Source organism: Felis catus, chromosome C1, assembly GCF_018350175.1.
Source record: "Felis catus isolate Fca126 chromosome C1, F.catus_Fca126_mat1.0, whole genome shotgun sequence".
Lineage (NCBI taxonomy): Eukaryota > Metazoa > Chordata > Mammalia > Carnivora > Felidae > Felis > Felis catus.
This window is the reverse complement of record NC_058375.1, coordinates 115,417,608-115,430,570: the sequence shown is the minus strand read 5'-3', so window position 1 is coordinate 115,430,570 and position 12,963 is coordinate 115,417,608.

Here is a 12,963-nt window from a genome sequence, read left to right as displayed (position 1 = left end):
TATGATATATGTATGTATATGTATGTGATATATATGTAGGTATATATATGTATATATGTATGCGTGTATACATACATATGCATATGTATGTATGTGTGTGTATATATGAATAAGAGTTCTTATTCCAGAGTGAAAGGCAGTGTTCTAAATAATTATAACCCAGAGGTCAAGTTCATATTGTTGGAAAGTTTCAGGTATGACATATACCTCTGTTAATGGAGGTAAATAATCCCATTTCCACACATGTGATTTCATATGTGAAATAATATTGTGACCTCCGTACAAGGCAATATACTTATACAAAAATTTCTCAGACCTTTTGAAATTAAGTGTGATCTTATGACTTGCTTTGAGCAACGAAACACATGTAGAACCAACCTGTGTTACTTCATAGATGAAATTTGAAGAGTCAGTATATGATTTGCCACCCTCTCTTACCCTTGCTGAAGGGATAGTGGGTGAGTTGTGTGTGAAAGTAAAAGTCCTTCTGTGTGGATCTCTGAGTGAGAAAATCCCTCAGCCAATGGAAACTAATTTTGTACGAAATATACTTTGGTTGTGTTAAGCCAGTAAGATGTTGGAATTGATTATGTCGACATTATTACTGTTTTTGGACTTGATAAATCGTATTTCATCAAAGTTAGAAATTTTATTTTATTTTTAAATTTTTTAAATGTTTATTTATTTTTGAGACAGAGAGAGACAGAGCATGAATGGGGGAGGGGCAGTGAGAGAGGGAGACACAGAATATGAAACAGGCTCCAGGCTCTGAGCCATTAGCCCAGAGCCCGACGCGGGGCTGGAACCCACGGACCGCGAGATCGTGATCTGAGCTGAAGTCGGACGCTTAACTGACTGAGCCACCCAGGCGCCCCTAGAAATTTTATTTTTTGAAAGACCGTTAAAACAACAACATAAGCCATATAGTGGGAGAAAACACTGATAAATTGTATGCCAGGAAAACAACTTGTATCCAGGGGATATAAATAATTCTCAGAAATAATAAGAGATGAGTAACCTAATATATTTTTTGAATGTCAAAATATTTGTGTAGATGAATCATGACAAATGCACAAATGACCAATAAGCACATGAAAAGATTCATATAACATTCATAAATAAACAATGTGAATTAAAATCTTAGCGATATCACTCCACACACATTAGAAAGGCTAAAATTAAGGAATATACGATTACTTATATTCTTTGCCAACACCATACCTCATGTTGGCAAGGATGTGAAGTAACTGACATTCTCATAATTGATGGTGGGAATGTAAAATTTTATAACCACTGTAGAAAACAATTTGGAACTTTCTTGAAAAGTTAATATTGTACCCATCATCAGGTCATATGATCAGAAATTCCATCTGTAGGCAGATACCCTAAATAAATGAAAACATGTACACACAAATACTTATGTGTGAATGTCCATAGTGGCTTTCTTTTTTATTTTATTAAAATTTTTTTAATGTTTTCAATTTTTGAGAGAACACAGAAAGCAAGTGGGGGAGGAGCAGAGAGAGAGGGGGACACAGAATCTGAAGTAGGCTCCAGGCTCTGAGCTGTCAGCACAGAACCCGATGTGGGGCTTGAACTCACCAACGAGGATATCATGACCAGCTGAAGTTGGACGATTAACCAGCTGAGCCACTCAGGCGCCCCCCTCATAGTGGCTTTCTTTATATTAGCCTCGAACTGGAAACAACTCACAGTTCCATCACCATGTGAATGGATAAACAGACTGCTATATTCATACAATAGAAATATTACTAAGCAACATAAAGGATAAAACTGGTGATGCATGCAACAACATGGCTGGATTTGAAAATCATGAGGCTCTGGGGTGGCTCAGTTGGTTAAGCATCCAACTACTGATTTTGGCTAAGGTCATGATCTCACAGTTTGGGTGGGATGTTGGTCACAAAGAGGCATGAACTTTTCATGGCAATTGAAGTGCCTGCTATTTTGATTGTGGTGACTGATTCATGGTTATACACTATGTCAAAGTTTATATGTGTGCAATTTACTGTACTTTAACTATATCTAAAGTTACAAAAAAGGAAATAAAATATTTAAAATAGGTTGTCAACATTACAGAAAACTCATTTGGTATATTGTTTGGAATTTCTTTGAATATTTTAGTAAATTTGAAGTGTCTTAACATCATTAATGATATTAGTTTTCTTTATCCTAACCCATTTCATGTCTCTTCTTTTCTTCTTCAATGCCTTTTGGAATTTTTATAATTTCCTAATGAAATTATTGCACACATTTGTTATTTTTTTACACCAAATTTTTCCTGTTATAAATTATATATTTTATTGAAATTTCTTCTTTGCATCTGTTATTGGAATTCATGGGTGCAGTCAACTTCTATATATGAATCTTCTAGTAGCTTATTTAGATAAAAATAGTTATTACTGTAACTTTCTGTTTGTCTATTTTTTTGGCTTTTGTACATAAGCAACCTTGTGTTGTACAAGTCATTAGAAAATAATAGCATCTTTATGTCACTTACTTCCCCATTCTCATAGAATTTTTTTTTCCTCTTGTATTGTGCAGGCCAGTACCTCTAGTACAATATGGATGGACATGTTGCTCACAGATGTCATTGCTTATTATTCACTTTAACAAGAATAACTTAAATGTCTTACTTTTGAGAATAATCATTGATATAAGCTTTTTGAAAATAAACTTTATCAAATGAAGAAAGGTCCTTTATGTTTATCCAGGCTTTTTTAGTGTTTCATTTTCACCATGAATGATTGTGCAATTGTATCTAATATTACTTTCTGCATCAATTCATATGATTACATAGGTTTTCCACTTTTTTCTGTTATATGACAAGTGACAATGCATTTTAATAGCCACAGAAACTTGCCTTTTTTGAATAAGCCATACTGATCACAATGTTTTATAGTTTAAGACACTGTGCACTGGGGGCGCCTGGGTGGCTCAGTTGGTTAAGCGTCTGACTTCAGCTGAGGCCATGATCTCATGGGTGGTGGGTTCGAGCCACCTGCAAAAGAATGAAACTGGACCATTTTCTTACACCATACACAACAATTGTCTCAGAATGGATTAAAGATTTAAATATAAGATATGAAACCATAGGGCACCTGGGTGGCTCAGTTGGTTGAGCCACCGACTTCGGCTCAGGTCATGATCTCACGGTCCGTGCGTTCGAGCCCCGCGTCAGGCTCTGTGCTGACAGCTCAGGGCCTGGAGCCTGCTTCGGATTCTGTGTCTCCCTCTCTCTCTGCCCCTTCCCCGCTCACACTCTGATCATTTCTAGCTCTCAAAAATAAATAAACATTAAAACACTGTACACTGAAATATGATTAAAGTGGTAAATAATATGTCATGCATATTTTACCACAATTTAAAAAGTTTTGGTTAAAATTCATATCTTCTGCTTGAATGTTTTATAGATCTTCCCTATAAAAATATCTGTTCCTGAATATTTTCATGAAAATAATTTTATTGAGTAATAGAATAACTTAAAATTTCAATATATTCTTGATTAATTCTGGTCCTTGCTATTATTCTATAAAATTGTCCATTTCTTGGGGTTCTTGGGTGACTCAGTCAGTTAAGCGTCTGACTTAGCTACATTTCTAATATTGTTTATCTAGGTTTCTCTTTTTCTCTTGAACAATTTTGTCAGTGTATTGTTAGTTTCTTTTAAGAACTAGCTTTGATTTTCCTAAACATATTTAATACCTGTTTTCTATTTCTTTATTTTCTGTTTTTTTTCTACTTTCTTGTTCCTGATGTGTTATTTTTCTTTTTTTTTTCTTTTTTTTTTTTCAAAAAATTCCATTTTCCCTGCATTGATTTCCAGTCTTTTATCTCAGTTTAAGTTCTGGGATGGCAAAATTCCCTAAGGTTAAAAAGTATATTTTCAAGATCTAAAATTGTTCAGATATCCATTGTATGTTACGTTTCAAGTGTATTTGAGCTTTCCAAACCTGCACAGAAAATTTAATTTACATTTAGTTATCCTTTTTATTGATTTCTTAAATGAATGCTTTGGCATCTGAGAATGTAACCTGTTTAATGAAAAGTCTTTAAACTTGTACAGAAATGTCATATATCTTGGAAAGACATCAACGGTCACCTGTTTTACATTGTTTCTCGAAAATTATGTGTATTTTCACCTGTGGTAGCAGCGTAACATGTAATTTTTTAGACTACATGTGCTAATTATCTTATTTCAATATTTTATAGTCTGTGAACAGAGGTTTGTTCAAGTTTTCAGCTCTGATTGTAGATATATTTACTTCTTCCTGGTTTTGTTTCATATGTGAGGTTATATTACTAAATGTGCAAAAGTTGAGAACTGCAATATCTTTCTCTTACCATCATACACTGATGGCCCTCCTTATCCCTTAGTGATGTTTGGTTATCTTCATTTTTTGCTGTTGACAAACCTCTACACTTATAAAATGTTCACGTGATTAAACTTGAATCGTATTTTATTTCCTACATCATTCCTCTTAATTTTTGAGTTTCTTTTAACAGATGTCACTGTGATCAGTATTTGGCATCATTTGCCTTTTTGAGTCACACCAATTTTTATTTTACTTGCCATATTTAATATGCATACTAGTATATTGAAATATGTACCCACCTACACTCTTCTTTTCCTTTCATTGCATATTTTCGTGATTCCATTTTTGTATTCTGCTAATTTGTAAATGATGTACTCTATTTCATTTTAGTAATTATGTGTGGTTCATCAAATTCTGAAGTTAATCACCACCTTTATTTATTTTTTTTTTTGCCCAGGCAATAGAAGGTTCTTAAAATAAAACCAGTTTTTCCCTCCTTGCATCATTGGATATTATTATATATCTTGGTTCTATCATTTCTTTTCCAAAAGTTATAAATATTTAATAATGTGTTCTTTTGAGTCTTGTGTTTCAGCACATATTTGGAGGACTGTCTTCAGCTTTCATTCCTTATTGGTCTGAAGAACAATTCAGATGTTGCAATGTGGACATATTTCCTCAATGTGAGGTCAATTTTTTAAACTATGTTTATTGCAGCTAAGGTAATGTCAAACTCTGAATTTGATTTATCTGAATGGTTTTTTTTTTCTACATTCAATCTTGAAATGCATATTCACTGCCTATGAAATTCTAAATTAACATATTTTTCATATTTAATTAGATTATTCTACTCTTTTTTGGGTTCCACAGCTGTTGCTGATCTCTCTCTTTTTTAAATTTTTTAAACGTTTATTTATTTTTGAGAGTGAGAGAGAGACAGAGTGTGAGAGGAGGGAGGGGCAGAGAGAGAGGGAGACACAGCATCCGAAGTAGGCTTCAGGCTGCGAGCTGTCAGCACAGAGCCCGACATGTGGCTCGAACTCATGAACCATGAGAGATCATGACCTGAGTCGAAGCTGGATGCTTAACTGACTGAGCCAACCAGGTGCTTCTCTATTATCAAGCCCTTGTACCAAAATCCCCAATTTTTCTTGTTTGTTTTCCAGGTTGCTCGTCAAAATATTTCTTGTCCTTAATGTGTTCTGCAATAATTGTGATTAGGAGACTTCAATATTTGAAGATCAGGTTTTTTTTTTAATCAGTTTAAAGATTGTCTTAGGTTTCTTTCTTTCTTTCTTTCTTTCTTTCTTTCTTTCTTTCGTTTCTAAAAGTTCCCTTCAGGTCAGAATATAAATTTTGCTATTTCGTATGTCTGTCATGAATTAAACTACCATGTATTTTGTAATTAGTTTCTTTAACATTATGTACTCCATAATTCCAACCTGTAATCTTTGTGGATCTGAGTTTGTAGATTAATCTTGATAACCTACATCTGTAATGGCTTTTATCTGCCGGAGTTAAATGATTTTTAATTATTTGCTCTTGGTCCTTGGGATCAGGTGTGTGTTTAAAGAGAACTCCCTCATACAAGATTTAAGTTTGCTTTCTTCAGGTGCCAGGGCTTAACCAAACCAGGTCCAAAAGAGATTTTAGGTAGCATATATAGTGTCATTATGGCCCGATACATCTACACATCTATAAATGCCAGCTCATAATACGAATATTCTCAAAGAAGAGTTTCACTTTTTAACTCTGCACAAAGAACCAAGGCCCAGACAGGCAAAATGGTGCTTCGTCTTATAGTTTCCAGTCTCCTACTGTATTCATTGTTGTAGCCCATCTTAATTATACCGTAAAAATTTAGGTTACATATTATCTTATATATTCAAGTCTTGTCTTTTCTAAGAGAAGTTATATCTCTACTTACTGATACCTTCCAAAACAGCAGCCATATGTAATTTTATGAGTCCGCTAAGTCTGCCATGACAAAATACCACAGACTGGGTGGCCTGAATAACATACATTTGTTTTCTAACAGTTCTGAAGGTCAGAAGTCCAAGCTCAAGGAACCAGCAGGTCTTGTCTCTTGCGAGGTCTTGGCTTGATAAGTCGCATGCTGGCTGCAAGACGCCCACCTTCTCAGTGTGCCCTCACACGGTTTTTGCTCTGTGAGTATGCATCCTTGGTATCTGTTTCTCTTTTCACAAGGACGCCATTCATATTTTCTCAGAGTCCCACCCATATGATCTCATTTAAACTTAATTCCTGTTTAAAGGCCCTATCTCCAAATATAGGCAACTTGGTAGTTGGGATTTCAACACCTACATTTGGGCGAAGGGGACCAATTCAGTCCATAACAATAGTTAAAATGTTTTGTTTTTACTGCAATTCTCTCAGACCTGGATTACTTCTTTTATTATTTCCTACGCCCACTTCCAAGTTAAGCATGTAAGTGCCTTGGTAGCTGTCTTGATTTCATTAAAGATATTTTACTTTTATATTAAATGTTTATTTTTGAGAGAGAGAGAGCACAAGCGGGGGAGGGACAAGTGAGAGGGGGACACAGGATTCTGAGCAAAGCGGGCTTCGTGCCAACAGCAGTGAGCCCAGCGCGGGGCTCAAACCCACAAACTATGTATGAGATCATGACCTGAGCTGAAGTTGGTTGCTCAACCAACTGAGCCACCCAGGCACCCCTGATTTCTTTGTTAATATTACCTTAAAGAGTTTGTTGATTTTTGTTTCATTGACTGTCTAGCCACCAGTGACAGTAGTCCTGTGTCCTTTAATCACCGAGACAATTTGTTGCTTGGATTTCAATAGGAGATTCAGAACTACAATTTTCCAAATGAGCTCACCCTCACAACTAGCAAGTTTCAAGTTATATTCAAGTAGAAAAGATATCAATTAATACAACTTTACCCCCCCCATACTTTACCCAAATTTGAATAGCAAGATATTCTTTTAAATCATAAGCTTATTAAACACTTGAAGGAAAAGCCAAGAGTTAGTAAGATGAGAAGTCTCTGAAGATAAAGAAAACCTCTGGTAGTTTACTCTAAATCTTACCTTTGGGTCAGAACCTCTTGGCTTGCGTCTTTTCCTAAGCAGCTGATTTTACTTACACTTTAACTTATGAGTTGTTCAAATATTAGACATATATTAAAACAGACTTCCTCCCCTCATCACCATTTCTGTTCTCTCAGAAATCCCTTTGAGAGTTTGATGGGATGGAATCTGCCAATGAAGAAAGAAACAAAACATGTGCCCTCCTCAGGTTGAAGGCACAACCAGATAATTTTGCTTCCCCTCCTATCGGCCAAAACATTTATTTTCTCTTTCTTTCTTTCTTTCTTTCTTTCTTTCTTTCTTTCTTTCTTTCTTTCTTTCTTTCTTTCTTTCCTTCTTCTTTCTTTCTCTGTTTCTTTCTTTTCTTTCTTCCTTTTCTTCTTTCTCTTTCTTTCTTTCTTTCTTTCTTTCTTTCCTTCTTTTCTGAAGTTAGTTAACATACAGCATTGTCTTGGCTTAAGGAGTAGAACCCAGTGATTCATCACTTATATATAACACCCAGGACTCATCCTGAAAAGTACCCTCCTTAATGCCCATCCCCCTTTTTCCCCCTGCCCATCAACCCTTAGTTGGTTCTCTGTATTTAAGAGTCTCCTACAGCTTGCCTCCCTCTCTGTTTGTATCTTATTTCACCTTTTAATTCTCTCTTCGGAAACTTTGTCCTACATATTCTCTCCCATCATTCCTCTGATTTCCAAGGATGTTAAGAATCAACTAGTATATACTTAGTTATAACCCATAGTTAATTTCAGTTAGCATTAGGTTTCCAGTCTTCATTCAGCTAGGAAAAAATATATATATATATATATATATATATATATATATATATATATATAACAAAGGTCTCCTGGTACTACTTACAGCCTTGCCTTTACCACCACTTACTAGTCTCTGGACGTAGATAAATAACTTTGTATTTATTTAATACAGTATTTAATCTACATTGTTATTGTAAGAATTCACGGTTGATATAGGAAGTATCTTACAACTTTGCATACCTTAGGTACTCAATGAAAGTATTATTTTATTTTATCCATGAGTTTTGTTTTGTTTACCCTTCCATCCCCACTACTTCAAGGGGTTACTGTCACATAATGTGCATTCAGTGTATATTTTTTGAATTAAAAAAAAAGCAATTACTGTTATTTTTAAGCCAGCAATACTCTGTTTCTTTTTTTTATTTAAAATTTTTAAATGTTTTTTTATTTTTCAGAGAGAGAGAGAGAGTGGGCAGGGGAGGGGCAGGGAGAGCCAGAGACAGAATTGGAAGCAGGGTCCAGGTTCCGAGCTGTCAGCACAGAGCCTGACGTGGGGCTCGAACTCACAAGCTGTGAGATCACGACCTGAGCCAAAGTTGGATGTTCAGCCGACTGAGCCACCTAGGTGCCCCTCTTTCTGTTTCTTTTTAAGGCCAATAATCAAGGCTCACCTCCTTCCTAAAGATTTTCTCATTAGTCTCATCCCACATCCAACTTAACATATCATTGTAGTTTCTGTTTGATTTCCCTCTGGTTGTTTTTGTGTTTATAATAATTAGCCTCCTTGAGTGCAAATGATGCTTATCATATTACAGATGCACTGTACCATATACAGCACTTAACCAACGACTGGTTGTGTGATAGATCCCCCAGAAAACAAAGCCTTGGTGTTGGAAGGAAATTTAGAGGTCATTATGCTAATAGCCACCTCAAGCAAGCACACCACATGAATTTGGGTATGTCTTTCCTCCCAGTCCCAGGTTCTCGCTGGCCAAATAAAGCAAGAACAGATATTTGTCCCTTTAATCAAGAACGAAATATGCATTCACTTGTTCAGTGATGGTCAGACAAGGTTAGGCTCCATTGACATTGATAGATAACTCAGAGGATGTTTGGACAGACCATGCATTAATCTGATTTCTGACAGAATATGTTCCCTCCCATATCTAGCCTCAATTAATGGAATTGTAAAAATAGCCACAGGATCACCTGAAAGCCCAAAGGTGGTATATAACTTATTTATTTCAAAATTGTCTGAAACCTTATGTGTGCCAGTGTTATTATTTTCCTTCTTCATCATACATGACATCAGAAGATCCAAAGAGAAATAACACATCTATGCACTTTTTGTGGCTTTCCTTTTCTGTGGAACACCCTTCTATGTTTTCTTTCTTTCTTTCTTTCTTTCTTTCTTTCTTTCTTTCTTTCTTTCTTTCTTTCTTCTTTCTTTCTTCTTTTGAGAGAGAGATACAGACAGAGCAAGAACTGGGGAGGGACAGAGAGAGAGGGAGACACAGAATCTGAAGCAGGCTCCAGACTCTGAGCTGTCAACACAGAGCCTGACGTGGGGCTTGAACTCACAAACCGCGAGATCATGACCTGAGCCCAAGTCAGACGCTTACTGACTAAACCACGCTGGCGCCCCATACATTTCTAACATTAGCGGTTAAATATTTAGTGCTTGACTCTACAGAGTGCTTGCAAGTTGGTAGTTGTGCCCCTCAGATCCCCATTCTCAGCCCCCACTTGACCAGCCTCAAATATATTACACTTCACCATTATTCATTCACATATTCCATATTTGCGAATTCACCTAATCACTAAAGTTTATTTGTAATCCCAAATCAATACTCATGTGCTTTTGTGTGATCATTCCTAGACAGGTGCAGAGCATCAAAAATTCGAGCTGTCCTATGGACATATTCCCAGGTGAGGTCAAACAGGGTGATACTCTGCCTTCTTATTTCAGCTCTCGTACTATAAACAAGCATCCTTTCTCAGCATAGTTAGTGCTGCTTTATTTATTTTTTTTAACACTTTTGTGCTTTTGGTTAATGATTTTACTGTTGAAAATGGCCTACAAACCTAGTGCTGAAATGCTGCCTGCTGTTCCTAAGCACAAGAAAGCTGTGATGTGCCTTATGGAGGAAATACATGTGTTAGGTAAGTTTAACTCAGGCATGCGTTGTAGTACATTCAGTAGTGAGTTCAATGTTAATTAATCACCGTGTATATTAAATAACGACCTTTAAAAACAAATAAACATCAAACAAGATTGTACTGACTAGCTGATGAAAGTGTCGTGGCCAGGGGCTCAGAGGACCCCTGTATTTTCCCTAAAAGCTTCAGTTTTCATTAGTTCATTGTGTGGCAACTTTATAGAACCTAACTATCAAAGATAATAAGAACTGATCATATGTACTTTTGTTCTACTTGACAAGTATGGCAGGCATTGCTGGCTGCCGAATGTGATCTTTACTTCCATTTCTTCCTTAACAGCAAAACTGTAATATGCACACATCTGTGTTGACCTCGAGAACCCATCTCTTCAATGGCCAGTGCAACTATGGTAACAGATAATGCAGTTCTTGTCACTGTGATACAGTCGTATTTTCGGTATAGGTGGTAATTCTCAGAGAGGTCTTTGTATTCCTTGATGCTTCCCAACTTTCCATTTCTGGTTAACCTCAAACAGAACAGCTAGGGGTGGGGATGGTGGCAACCATCCTGTAAGTAAGAAACAATGAATGGGATGGCAAATTCTCACAGTGAATCTTACAGCAGAACATTCAGATCTCTGAAGCTCAGTCATTGTCTTTACCATGATTGCTTACTTGAGGGTGTCTCTTGGTGTCAGACAAATAGTTTTATAGTTTGCACTGGACACATTATCAGGGCACACATCCACCTTTCACTCTACGTCCTGAACACTTTTTTTTTTCCGCCCCTGAAATCTTGTTCTATCCTTTCCCTCTGTGTCTTCAAACCTACAAAGATATGACATAAAGGTTGACACTGCTTTCCTCCTATACTGCAACTAGCCCTTGATATTTGGACAAATGGTTTTTTTATTGCCCTGGGGAAGCGTCTGACATTTCAGGCCATTTTAGAATCCTGTTCTAGCACCTCAAAGCCTTATGTTACACATACATTTATCCTACTCCCTGGAAATAGGAACCAAACATGTAATATCTCTTCTTACAAGTACAAGGTATTTTAGGAAAAGCAGTGTATTTCCCATAAATTAGGGGAAGTGAGCACAAATTGCATTTTTGGAGTATTTATTGCCACGTACAAGGTCCTGTTGATATACCGGGATAATTAATCTTGAGACAACACCAAAGAAAGCAAAATCTGTGAGCTAGATATCACCTCGCTCATTTTGCAAATAAGGACAGTGAGCTCAAAAAAAAAAAAGAAAGAAAGAAAGAAAGAAAGAAAAGAAAAAAAAAAGAAAACCCCTTGCCAAAGTTCTCAGAGGTTGTATTCATTTTCTAATGTATTACTTATCACGCAGAAAAGTAGTGACTTTAAACAGCAGTATTTAATTAACAGTAATTGATATAGTTTCTTTGGGTCCGAGACTCAGGAATGGTTTGGCTTGACATTTCTGAAATTAGGTTCTTCTCATGAAGTTGCTGACTAATGTCTCATGTGGCTTCAGTCAGCTGAGGTCTGACTGGGGCTGGAGGACCCATTTCTAAGGTGGCTTCACTCACATACATGACATGTTGGAAGAGGCCTCGTGTCCTCACCCTATGGGCCTCTCCACAGGATTGCTTGAGTATGTTCATGGCATGGCAGCCAATTTCCCTGGAGTGCGAGATCCAAGAGTGCCCTGTGAAAGCCACAATGCCTGTTCTGAGCAAGCCTGAAAAAAGCTCACACTGTCATATCTACTGACTCAATGGAAGGATGGGTAAAAGGAGCCAAGGATTACTGGACCACTGTGGAGGTTGTTTACCACAGAACATTAAGCTGAAGAAATTTAAACAAACGAACAGATTCAAATGCCCATGCACTTCCTTCATACCATGCTATCTGAGCAATTTAGACATTTAGGCACATTTCCATACTTTATTGCATTCTGGATCTCAGGAAAGGTGGTGTGGACCTATCTCCATTCATCAGGCTGGTTGGAGATTTGAGTGCAGTATGCATCATTCCTGGCAAGAACATGTAATAAAACAATAATAAAACAAATTTAAGTGTCTTTATAATTCCAAGATCTGATCCAGAATTAATTAAAAACAAGAAAACAGAAAACAGTTCACTTGCTGGGTCTGGCAGATTAATGTCCTTATTCCTTGAGGCATTTGATACATACCAAACCTATAGGAAAAATTAGTGCAAGGAGCAATGCCCTTTGATGAAGCTCAGTAGAGTTTGTGTCCATACTCCAACATCAGGTGCTCTATTTCCTTAATTTCCTTGTGGCGAATGGAGTGGGATAAGATCAAAGCAGAGAAATTTGGGGCAAATAAGTTAGATCTCTTTCAATTTTTACTTAATTATAAAGGCACGTTTACTGGGAATTATATTACGATGATAATGGTTGGAATACAAGTCATGATGATGGTTATTAAGAGTTGTCGATTAAACCACAACCACCATTTAATGAGAATTTAAAAAGTGTATCTCTTTGTTTCAATCATTTACCTTCATATAAATTATAGCTTATGAATTAAGTATCATCACTCCTATTATACAAACAAAGCTTTGATATATTAAGGAATTCAGCTTATACCAGATAGCTGAAGTGCAAAGCCTAGGATATCAAAAGCCAGAACCATTTCATT